This window comes from Brachyhypopomus gauderio, chromosome 3 (genome assembly GCF_052324685.1).
Source record: "Brachyhypopomus gauderio isolate BG-103 chromosome 3, BGAUD_0.2, whole genome shotgun sequence".
NCBI lineage: Eukaryota > Metazoa > Chordata > Actinopteri > Gymnotiformes > Hypopomidae > Brachyhypopomus > Brachyhypopomus gauderio.
In genome coordinates, this window is record NC_135213.1 from 32859031 (window position 1) to 32871758 (window position 12728).

General features: G+C 49.2%; 1 long non-coding RNA gene across 1 annotated transcript in view; it reads right to left on the minus strand.

Annotated features, from left to right (window-relative positions):
* The window catches only part of LOC143509212 (uncharacterized), a 36552-nt gene that overhangs the window by 11871 nt on the left and 11953 nt on the right, over nt 1-12728 (minus strand). The window contains exon 2 of the long non-coding RNA XR_013129610.1: nt 11144-11233. This is a non-coding gene — a long non-coding RNA (uncharacterized LOC143509212). The remainder of the gene's footprint in view (nt 1-11143; nt 11234-12728) is intronic.

Below are 12728 nucleotides of genomic sequence, written 5' to 3' on the forward strand. Positions count from 1 at the left end.
GGCTCCTCTTTTCTGGCACTGACCTTGAACCTTTGTAGCCTCCATTCCCATGGTTCCAGTGTGTGTTTGTGTGTGTGTGTGTGTGTGTGTGTGTGTGTGTGTGTGTGTGTGTGTGTGTGTGTGTGTGTGTGTGTGCTCTCAGTCCAGCCCTCTCTGAAGCAAACGATAAGCCTACCTCTGTCACTTCAATTCCTGCGTATGACCCTCCACTGCACAAAAGCTCCTCTACTTCCGGCCACTGCCTGAACCGGCACCTTTTCCGAGACACGTTGACTCAAACCGTTAGCGTAGCTACTGTTGCTAACGATGGATTACTGATCCATACCCTTCGTTCTGAAGAGCAGGAACATGAAATACTTTCGTATGCAAACGAAAACTGCACTGGAACTGAAACTGTGAGGGAGAGAGACGGGGGGGGGGTAATAGGACTGTCTAATAATAGAAACAGCTTGAGCATCGTAGCATGCCGACAACCTCTTCTTCACTGGAGAAGGGAGGAGAGAGCGAGGGGGAGGATGGGATATGGGGGAAAAACCTGCTGTAGAAAGAGAAGCTGCAATCGTTAACTAAAGTGTGCCTAAGAGGAACCTCAACTCACCCCACTAGGGTGAAACGTGTTCCTCTCCTGGAACGCTGTTGTGGTAACATGGTAACAATGGTGGGAAACACCCACCCCGTGTACCCACCAATGGGATGCCACTCTGCTGCTCACTGCCCTACATTCTGCCCACCCATGCGACCCATGCGGCCTTCTGTCACGAATAATTATTACAGCCCCGCCCCAACCCCCTCAACGTGCCACGCTGCTGTATTAAATATTGGGTTTCAACTTGAGCACACGTGCCAGCCACGAAAATGAGACGCAAACACAAAGACGCGCACAATCACACACAGACACGTAAAAAAACACTCAGAAGCACACACAAACAAACACGTGGACATGCGCACAAACACACGTCGACGTACAAACAAACACGTGGACACACGCACAAACACACGCGCAAACTCATGTGGGCGTACGCAGAAACACACGTGGGCCGTCGTGCTGGCACGGTCGTGCATGATAGCCTAGATTTTGCAAGCTGGCATAGAAATCCCATTATTAGAGTGTCAGTTTAGCCTTTCAGCTTTCAGCTCAGCCCCGCCCAGGATGACGCCTGCAAACACGTCAGAAGCCCCTCCCCTGAACCCACCGCCCCTCCCCTGAACCCACCGCCCCTCCCCCCACTACCTCTGCCACCACCCGTCCTCTTTCTCTGACTCCTCTCTCCCTCCTCTTTTCAATATCTCTCCTTCTCTCTCCCTCTCTCTTTGTTCTGCCCCGTGCACCCAGAATGCATCAGGTCACACGCATCACCCTTGCTAGCGCTAACGCACTACGAAAGGGCCACCACTCCACTCCACAACTGCTTGCCAGTGCTAATGACTCACAGCAACGTACCATTAACAGGCGAGGCTGGCAGGACGGACAAGAAGCCGTTGCTGGCCCCTCTCCCCAGACCACTCCATCCAGACCCCCACCTCAGACCCCCACCCACTCCATCCAGACCCCCACCTCAGACCCCCACCCACTCCATCCAGACCCCCACCTCAGACCCCACCCACTCCACCCAGACCCCCACCTCAGACCCCCACCCACTCCATCCAGACCCCCACCTCAGACCCCACCCACTCCATCCAGACCCCCACCTCAGACCCCACCCACTCCACCCAGACCCCCACCTCAGACCCCCACCCATTCCATCCAGACCCCCACCTCAGACCCCATCCACTCCACCTAGACCCCCACCTCAGACCCCACCCACTCTATCCAGATCCCCACCTCAGACCCCACCCACTCCACCCAGACCCCCACCTCAGACCCCCACCCACTCCATCCAGACCCCCACCTCAGACCCTCAACCACTCCACCCAGACCCCCACCTCAGACCCTCACCCACTCCACCCAGACCCCCACCTCAAACCCTCTCCTTAGACCCCTACCCTGGACCACCAGCCCAAGACCGCCAGATCCCTACCATGGGTCTCCACCCTGGACCCCACCCTGACCCCTGACCTGTATCCCCACCCAGGACTCCACCCTGACCCCACCCTGACCCCTGACCTGTATCCCAGTTTGCCAGAATGCTGGAGCTGTCGTGTTCCATTTTAGTTTAATAATGGCCACAATAATGTACCTGCACCTATATTAAAATACAACAATACACTGGAATATGATCATATGGGATGTGTGTGTGTGCGTGTGTGTGCGTGTGTACGTGCGTGTGTGTGTGAGTGGGTGGAGCTGGTGTCTGGGCTGGGAACCGTGAAAACCTGCATTTTCCTCATATATGACGGAGCAGTGGTGGAGATCATTAACCAAAACTCTGCACCACCCAGGTGCCACAAGCCTCCATAAAAAAAGACAACTCAGTGATCTAAGGTGTGAGCATGTCAGCAGTGCTTGCGCGCGCCAGTGGGTTGAGTATTTGTGTTTGGAAGCGAAGGTGCCCCGAGGTGCCTCCTTGGGTCGTGTGATCGTCGTGCGCATACAGCATGCTGGGATCATGACGCTTTATAGGTCAGACAGCGCCGGGGGGATTTACTCTCCACGGGCCGACTGGGACACCTAAAACCCAACACAGGTGCATGGTCCAAGATCACATACCTAGTAACGCTCTGCCAAATGCTACAAAATATGCTGAGCCAATCAGAACCATGCTGACTGGGCCTGCCGTGTACACAGATGCACCATGTGAGAAAAACCATCACATCATATAAAAATAATTTTATAAATGATAAAAACAAAGCTTGAACTTCTTTGTGCTGATGTAATGTGTAAGAATTATATAACGACAATGCAATTACTACAAATCCATCCCATTTGAGATACAAGACCCCAAGACTTCTCACACACGTACAACTGTGTATACACACACACACACACACACACACAGGGGCACAAACTGTCTGCACACATCTAAAAGAAATGACAGGCCAACACGCGTCGCCCTGATGGAGAACAATTAGTGAGACTCGCCGGGCGCTGTTTCAAAGCAGAAACCGAATCTCTCTGCCATTTCGGGTACAGACTGTGACTATCACCGGGTCTATTTCCCAGGTACAGAGAAGCACCGGAAGAACACAGGAGTCTTGGCGAACAGCATGGAGGAATCGCCGATGGGAACGTGGGATGAAGGAGGGGGATGGGGAGGGGGTGGAGTGATGACAATTTAGTATGCAATTGCTATTGTCAGTCACGCTCTCCTCGCCTGCAACTTCATTTCCTCGAAGCGGGAGCCGTTTCCAACTGTGACGGCGGGGGAGGCGTGAGTGGGAGTGGACACGGGCGCCGCTTCCTGCTCGCTGAGCGCCAGGATTCCGAGAGCATTCCTACGCGTGGGCCGTTCGCAAAAACGACCACCTGAAACGGTGCCCGAGGTTTAACGTCCCGGCAGCGAGGGGCCGGTTTTGGGTGACGGCGCCCCCCCCCCCCCCCCCCCCCCCCCGGGCCCGAGAAGGGCCAGCCGGACAGCGGGAACGCGAGGGGGAAGGGTGAGGCGCTCCGGTGTGTCGTCGCACGCTGGCACATTTACACAAGCCTCTGTCGCCTCACACGCAAACGCGCACAAAGCGGCTGTTGAATCGAGTCTTTGTGTACGTCACAAAACCGGGGGGTGGGGTGGGGGGGGGGGGCAGGATGGCACCACGCGGGCTCTCCGCTACCCAAAGGGATAAATCTCCCTGGGAAAGGCAGCCACACAGCGCCGAGCGAGCCGGACGGCCTGCTAATTGATTGCTTCTCGCTAACAAGGATGTAATGTATTCTATTGTGTTTTCCCCGTTCGTCCGTGTTAATGAGGTCCAAAGCAAAACGGGCCTTTTCTTTCTGCCTCTGGCCCGACAGCCCCCTCCTTCTGTCCAGCGCTCTTAGAGGGATGGAGGATTTGATGTGAAGATGTTATGACAGTCTCTCTCTCTCCCACTCTCCCTCCCTCTCTCTCTCTCTCCCTCTCTCCCTCCCTCTCTCTCTCTCTCTCTCTCTCAGCAGTTGTCTCGTTGGGTGCTGGAGAACCCTGAACCGGGACTGGGTAATGGGATCATGAGAGAGTGTCCCTGCCTCTGTGGGTCTTCGCTCTCTCAAACACCCGTGCTGCACACACACAACCCCCCACCCCCCACACACACACACACACACACACGCTCTCACCATCGCGCTCCCCATAACGAGGGCTGGCGGGACAATGGCACCATTGTTGCCCCCCTTGTTGTGGAGCCCCGGGCTGGGAACAATCGCTGTTTACCCAAGCAGTGACTGGGGTCCGGCGCCCCCCGGACGTTAATTAATTGGAGGACTCCTGATTGAGCCTGCTGCACACACCCAGCACAAAGGCTGCCATTCAGGACACCCGGCCTGCAGTGCGATGGAGCGCTCTCCTGCCTAACCCCCACCCCCCTGCCCTTACGCACCCACTTCCTTTTCTCTCTCTCTCTCTCTCTCTCTCTCTCTCTCTCTCTCTCTCTCTCTCTCCTTCTCCTCTCCCCATCCTGTGTTTGTGACAGCCAGAAACCCCCCCCCCCCCCCCCCATCTGCATCACTGCCTATGCGAGAGCCCGCCCCCTCTCATTTGCACACCTGACACACTACACACACATACACACACACACACACACAGAGCTACTGACTGTGAGAGAAATAAAGCCTGTATTGGTAATGAAAAAATAGTTACAATAATATTAACAATAATAATAATGACAATAATAATAATAATAATAATAATTTCACCTTGGCTTAGAGGAACTCAACACTCTAACAAACACCCACACACAGGCCACGCTCATCCTGAAGAGATTCACTAGCACGACATACAGATATGATTCATAAGCAGTTCTACAGGAGCAGAAGACTTTTCAAATACATCCCCACATCGCATTAAGAGTGGGGAAAAAAAGCAAGAAATCCCAGCAAGTCTTTAGCAGTGCAGATTTGCATGTGTGAATTCCCACTCCCATATGCTGTCAAATATCTGCACCCCCCCCCCCCCCCCCCAACCAAAACGACCAGCAGACCGGCAGCAGTATGCAAAGTGGCTTCATGAATATGCTTAATTAGGTGGAGCCGGTGTAATTTTTCGGGCTTATGGGATGTGACATTTGTAGGGCAGTAACATAGATCAGCATAAGCAGGAGTGACAAATACATTATCCCTTTTCTCCACTTTATACCATTTTATGGGACCATCGGAATATGTTTGGGCACCCCCCCCCCCCCCCCCCCCCCATACACACACACACCTTTACTGCATATTTACATGCTTCTGAATTTCTCGCTCACTCACACACATACACACACACCTCAAAGATGGGCATATGGAGTTATGGGTACACACAATACCAGCACTAGAAGAATAAGCAGAGACATCTCACAGGACAAAAAAAAACACTTCTCAGAAAGCTTTTGATGTATAATGGGGTTGGGCAAACTACATTTATTTTGCTTTGAAATGGCACCTCAAGGCCATTCAGTATGGAAATCAAAATCCCATTTTTGGTCAGCAAGTCAGTGTCAAAGAGGATCAATAAAGAGTTATTGAAACAAAAAATATATACTTCAAATTTCATGTCCCTCTCTGCTTTCCAACACATACTCAAATGTGTTCACTTACTTCATCTAAATGCATACACACACACACACACACACACACACACACACACACACACACACACACACACACACACACACACACACACAAAGTGGACTTGTAGACTGAAGTAGACTTGTATGCATGAGTATGTACTTTAAAGAGCACACCTTGTCCAAAGAAGCCTCCATTCCTGATGCTGTCTGAACTGTAGAGACAAACCTCTGGTTACTAAGCAAGGAATTCATTCATTCATTCAACACTTCCAATCCGTATTGTTTATATACATAATAATACATAATTGTATATATATTGTGTTGCCAGTCACATAAGCCGAACATATGGACATGGAAACATCATGAAATATAAACAAATCTGTAATAAATAAATACTATTTATGCAGAGCATAAGCACTTATGTGTCCAATCAAGAAAAATGTCAGCACGCATACATTTCCATAATGTATACATTAACATATACCTAACACACACACAAAAGCACAAACGCACACATGCTTGTGTACGCCTGCTCGTGCATACACACACACACACACACACACACACACACACACACACACACACGCGCACACACACACACACACACTCTCCCACACATGCTCTTATCTGAGAGTTGGCCTAACTTTGCAGGAGGAGGTCTGTGAACCCTGTAATGCGTTTCAGCTCAGAATCCTCTGGGAGAGCCAGTACCCCATAATCCCTTACATTGTGTTGCATGCAAAAGAGGTCTGGAGCTCCAGCCAGCCCTGTGTGGCAGAGACAGCCAACAAACACACACCATACACACACAGACACACACACACACACACACACACACACACACACACACACACACACACACACACACACACACACACACACATACACACACACATGGAGAAAACCTTCTGCACACCTTCACTATGGCCATACAAACATAGACACAAGTCCACACACACACACACACACACACACACACACACACACACACACACACAGACACACACACACACACACACACACACACACAAATGCACACACGCGGTGTATACACAGCATCAACGACATCTGTGAGCACACACTGCCATGGTCTTCCTACTTCCCCGGTGCCTTAGCACTTCCCCCACTCTCTACCGCACACACACACATGCATACACATGTACATGCGCGTGCCCGTGAACCTCACACACACACACACACACACACACACACACACACAGGGGCACGTCACATGGCAAGGTGTAGCTCATGCCACCCAGGAAATTAACTTGACATTTTATGGAGAGCTGAGAGGTGGTGCTGGTTGGGTATGTGGGGAGGTACGGCAGCACAAACAGGCATGGCGGGCGGAGAGGGGGAGCAGAGGGGAGCAGAGGGGAGCTGAGGGGAGCAGAGGGGAGCAGAGGGGAGCAGAGGGGAGCAGAGGGGAGCTGAGGGGAGCAGAGGGGAGCTGAGGGGAGCAGAGGGGAGCAGAGGGGAGCTGAGGGGAGCAGAGGGGAGCTGAGGGGAGCAGAGGGGAGCTGAGGGGAGCAGAGGGGAGCAGAGGGGAGCAGAGGGGAGCAGAGGGGAGCTGGGGGGAGCAGAGGGGAGCAGAGGGGAGCAGAGGGGAGCTGGGGGCTCGGTCGGATCTGCAGTGCATACGGCGGCACAGGGTGGCCATGGAAAATAAGGTCTTCCGTCCTTCCTCCAGAGACGAATCTCTCTCTCTCTCTCTCTCTCTCTCTCTCTCTCTCTCTCTCTCTCTCTCCCCTCTCTCGCCCCTCCTCGCTCTCTTTCGCTTGACGAACGCTACCCTTCTATTTTCATATCTAGTTAGTCTGTTCCCATTGGTGGGTCGGGTGGGGGTGATGGGGTGGAGGTGATGGGGGTGGGGGGGGGGGGTGTTCCGCTTGATGTGAGGTTAACAAAATGATGTGAGTGGGGATGCGCGCGGTCTCACCTCCGTCTAAGCTGCCAATTAGAACGGCGGAGGGGGGGGGGGGGGGGGGCGCGAGAGCTAGCCAGGGAGGGGCCACAGACGTCTGGCAGGTGCGATTTATTCCGCCTGTGCTCGTGTGCGGCGAAAAGCGGCGCCTTGCCGTGCCGCCCCCAGCCTCACGCCGACGCACCCCTCTGCCACCGAGTGCCCGCGCAACGCCTGCACGCGCCCGCTGGTGTCGGAGAGGGACGGGACTTTCGAACATCTCTCCTCTCACGTCTCCGTCTGGCTTTTTCACACGCAAGGCTGAGGCGTGCGTTTGGCCAGGAGAAGAGGCCTAGGACTCAGCCAAGCTCATGGAACGGGGGACCGGAACCGAAACCTGGACCAGCTCTGAGAATTTGAAGTTCGAATGACTACATTCAAACCCAGTCGAGCTTCAGACACATGAATTAATTTAGCGTCTAAACCACCACCTCAGAACTCACACACACTTACACACACAAACAGAGCATCTCCATGGCAGGATCCTACTGTATTAGACATGCAGGAATGTTAACATCATTAGGTATTATCATACGTGTCTGAGTATGCTTTCACACCCCATCCCCCTCTCCTGCTATATAGTGTCTAAGGAGAGGCCCAGACAAGTATGAAAGTGTGTGCCTGTGTGTGTGCGTGTGTGTGTGTACACGCGTGTGCACGCATGCCACAAACACATCTGAAACGAAGCGCTGTGCCTCCTGTCTGAGGTAGAACATTATTTTAACTTTCATGTGCTGCCGCACACAAATCAATGATCTTTGCAAGTCTCAACCTCCCTCCCCCCATGCAGCACGCACACACACGCACACACAAACACACACACACACACACACACACACACACACACACACACACACACACACACACACACACACACATCTACCCATTTGCACTGTCAAACGCAAATACATAATGTACTGCAGGTATCAGGAACAGCTACCACTAACATCAAACAGACCAACATACAATAACTAATGATAGTATGACTTGGTAATAATTGTACTATTACTAATGATAGCATCACTTAATAAACAGTCAGGGACTGGTGAGGGCGATAACTGTTTATTTGACCCATTTTCATGACAACCTAACTTTAGATTTAGAAAATCTCCATCTGAATTAAACTTATCATCCCATACAGTTTTCAGGGCCATTTCTGCATGGTTTTTCTTATTTCACTATAACCATTATTCTAAAAAGCCACATATCTGGAGCAGTCTATAGGGTCATATCAGAAATATGTATGGGCCATTTATCTGAAATGTGGGAAAGCGGTAGAATATAGAAGCAACATGAAGTGTGATTTCCAGATGCCAGGGTCTCGCATTGTCTTAGGCAAGACCATCTCACTCGGCCATGGGGGCATTAGCATACCAGCGGTCCACATATGAAAGGTTGGGAGGACCAATGACAAGCAGGAGAAATTAATATGACCTCTATCAGCTTTTAAATTCCATCTCTAGCATATTTTGAGGAAAATATTTTGTGTAATAAAAACAAGCCAAAGCGAGGAAACGGCCGCTTTGCAAAGGTAAACACCGAGCGCCTCTATGCTGAGCTCCTCCCCCTTTCTCCATCATCCCTAGACTGCCTCCTCCTCTCTTTCCCCTTGCTGCCGGCGATTTGCATACATTTGCATGCATTTTGCTATGCGCATAGTCTTTGTTCTCCGCGTAAAATGATGATGCGGGTTAAACTTGCTCTACACAGAGATTCTCCCCCTGCAGAATGCCACTTGGATATTTAATGAACGCGACGCTTCTCTATCATATTTAATTATAGATCTCACCCAGATCTATAATTGAAACATGAATGAGGATCAAAAGCTGATTAGCACAATACTGTTCTCTTTCTCCCTTTTTTTGAAAGAATGTTCCAGAAAAAGCAACCGAGGGGTTATGCTCTGTGACTCTGTGTGTGTGTGTGTGTGTGTGTGTGTGTGTGTGTGTGTGTGTGTGTGTGTGTGTGTGTGTGTGTGTGTGTGTGTGTGTGTGTGTGTGTGTGTCATGAACTGGTGAAAGACAGCACCAGGGCAGGACTGAAAGTCAGGCATGAAATGTGGAATTATTCAGCAAATAAGAAAAATTTACATTGCAGATGAATTCTGAATCATGTATAAAATAAAACACACACACACACACACACACACAAACACACACACACACACACACACACACACACACACACACACACACACACACACACACACACACACACACACACACACACACAATACGTATAGCCACGTTTTACAAACCATTACACTGAGCCCACCAAAAATGGGATTTATGACACCTCAACACAGCATGTCTGAGATGTTAGAAGACCTTTTTTCTGAATAAACGGTAAATGTATGGCATGTACGCCAGTGCCGTGAACAGCTCTCGGCTGGCTTCAGAGCTGACAAGACACAGGCTGTACTGGCATCCTCTGTTCCCGTGGGAGCATTTCCTGTCTCCTGTAGCCCATCGTAATTAACGGAGCGATTAGAAAACCTCTTTTCGCACATCTTAACATTCTAAAGGCGCACATGAGCTGACCTCTAAGACTCATCTCCAAATGAACTGGACTGGGAGGATATGAAAAAAATACACTGGCATAGACTAACACATAACGCTTGTGTTGATGAGAGGAGCCATTATAGCATGGGTAAGAATATATTCTTCTTCACATGGCATTACTGTGTTTTCATTCCTAAATCATCCCTAATCCATTATCTGAGGTTGAATCAGAGCTGACCTCTACTCTAAAAACAACCTAGTTCCCAAGATCTAGGCAGATGGGCTGTCCAGGAGAAGAAGTCCTTCATTGCTAGTATAAAGATGTCTGTTTGATATTAAATGACGTTACAGTGTCTACTAAAATGTTATTCCAACAGGCAGCAATCACAATTAGCAACAGTAACAGTAGTGACTAGCAATCCCACGTCACTATATACTACCTCCATCTGAACTACAATTCCCATCAGCACCCTCCAAACAGCATAACGTACATACGTTACACTCTGGATTACACCACACGCCCTCATTAAAGACGGCAATACAACACAGTCTTCCAAAACAACAAATACAAAAAGTTGCTGGATCTTTATGGCCGAATGAGAATGCATGAAGCGTCGCACGTAAAAAACGTTTGGTGTCTCCAAATTAAACACTGCCGGTCAAGCTAACGACGGCGTTAAGAAGGCCCGGCCAAGGTGCTTATCGTGCCGCAGATTTGTCGGTCCTTCTGTGAATGCAGCCGACATTACTGTATTTAAACTGTATTTAAGGGCCGTCTCTGTCTCGTCCTTGTGAGTGGGGGTACAGGAGGACCACTGAGACGCCTCTTTCACACTAATGGAGTGTCCTTATTGCTACTGTCTTTAGCAAAGATGGTGTTATTTTGTTTAAACCACGTTGTGTTAATTGGAGGTAAGCGCGTAGCACTTTCCTGGACACACAGTGGAGGACAGCAGAGAGGGACAGCGGTCTCAACGATTTCCACTAGCAAATGATGCCAGCCCACCTGCACGTTTTAAGCCTGCTTTCTTTTTTCTCTCTCTCTCTCTTTTCCCGAACTCACCTGACGCAGGTTTTATTGGAGGATAAAGTAGCCAACTCCGTCTCGCCATTCTCTTCTCCAGTAGTAAGTTACTGTCATTTTTCCCAGCTCCTGCAATGTAATGGAAAATAGAACCCATAAATAATTTGCATTTCAAAGCTATAGCCTAACATTTCTGGTTTTTGGACGATCCTTATAGGTTTTCATAACTGATGAAGGGAAATGGCGAGCACGTCAAGCCCTTCAGATGGTGCACCATGCATTCTGAATGTATGCAGCTCCCAAGTTCTGAAACCGAAATAACTATTTCAATTTCAGATGTGCTATATATGTATGAAGGAATGTCAGCTACGGTCGTGTGACTGTCACCTCCGAACATCTCCATGGCCAGTGGTTCCCTAGAGCTCAACAGCAGTGCATTCTCAGGAGTCATCAGCCGAAAGCCAAACACACACATATACACACACACCCCAACGTCCATACAGCACTGTCCTCTCAAACACATTTTCCATTGTGTTTCTTTCCCTAGGTGTCTCGCAAAGTTAACTTGAAAACATAGCAATTTTACAGAAGAGGAAGAGAGATATAACTCAGTGTGTAGCATCCTTGATTTAGCACTACTTGGGCTGACGTGAGGCTTTGCACGCTAAACTTGCTACGCTGAAGGACTCATCTGGCCTGAGACACAGTGCCTTACAGCCATGATCTTCTCTCCATTTGAGAACGTCATGTTAAAGCAACAAATCGCCTGCACTGTCTTCCGCAATCACTCTGTAAAATACTTACCAACGTCAATTCCTTCATTTGTGATAATTAAAACTACTACTGGGACCACAAGAGTGGGACAGAGTCATAAATTAACAGGGCTGCTCTCAAACAGTTCAAATGAGATGGTTTCGATATGCAAATACTTGGCAATTTGCAACGATCTACAAGTCAGAGCATGATAATGACTGCCCTTCAAAGCTGCATTTCTTCATCTTCTCTTGGTCATCTGGGAACCATCACAGCAGGTTTTAATCGGGTTTTAAATAGGTGCAGAACAAGTGTGGGCAATGTCCGTGTGATCGTGGCTTTCTCCTAGCGGACGTCAGCTTTCCTTTCCCAGTCTGGTTTCTGGGCTGACACAAAGCAATTTCACATGTTCCTTTTTCATGAGGACAGCGAATACTGATGTAGTGCTTTGTTCAGTGGAATATGTGTTTATTACACATTAATAGCATCTTATCTTTTAAAACACTGGCGTATACGGAGTAGATGCTTGTAGAATATTGTAAGCATTTAGAAAACACATTTGTATATACCGGCCTATTATACCATTTATTATAGAAATGCTATTAAAAATAAAAGGTCACAGGGTCAAAGTGATCATAGTAATAACGATATAGCTTTATTGAAAATGGTTCACACATACACAAACATCACTACAATTTTTATATTTTGCAAAGGTATATGACAATGGAAATGAAGGCATTTATTACATTTTCTCTCTTATCTTGAGGTACTGTCAGTAGAATAATTGTTTACCAATGAACTCCTGAATAAATTGAAGGTCTACCCAGTGACGTCAGACACAGTCTGAAAGGACCAGGGATGGTTGTTTACA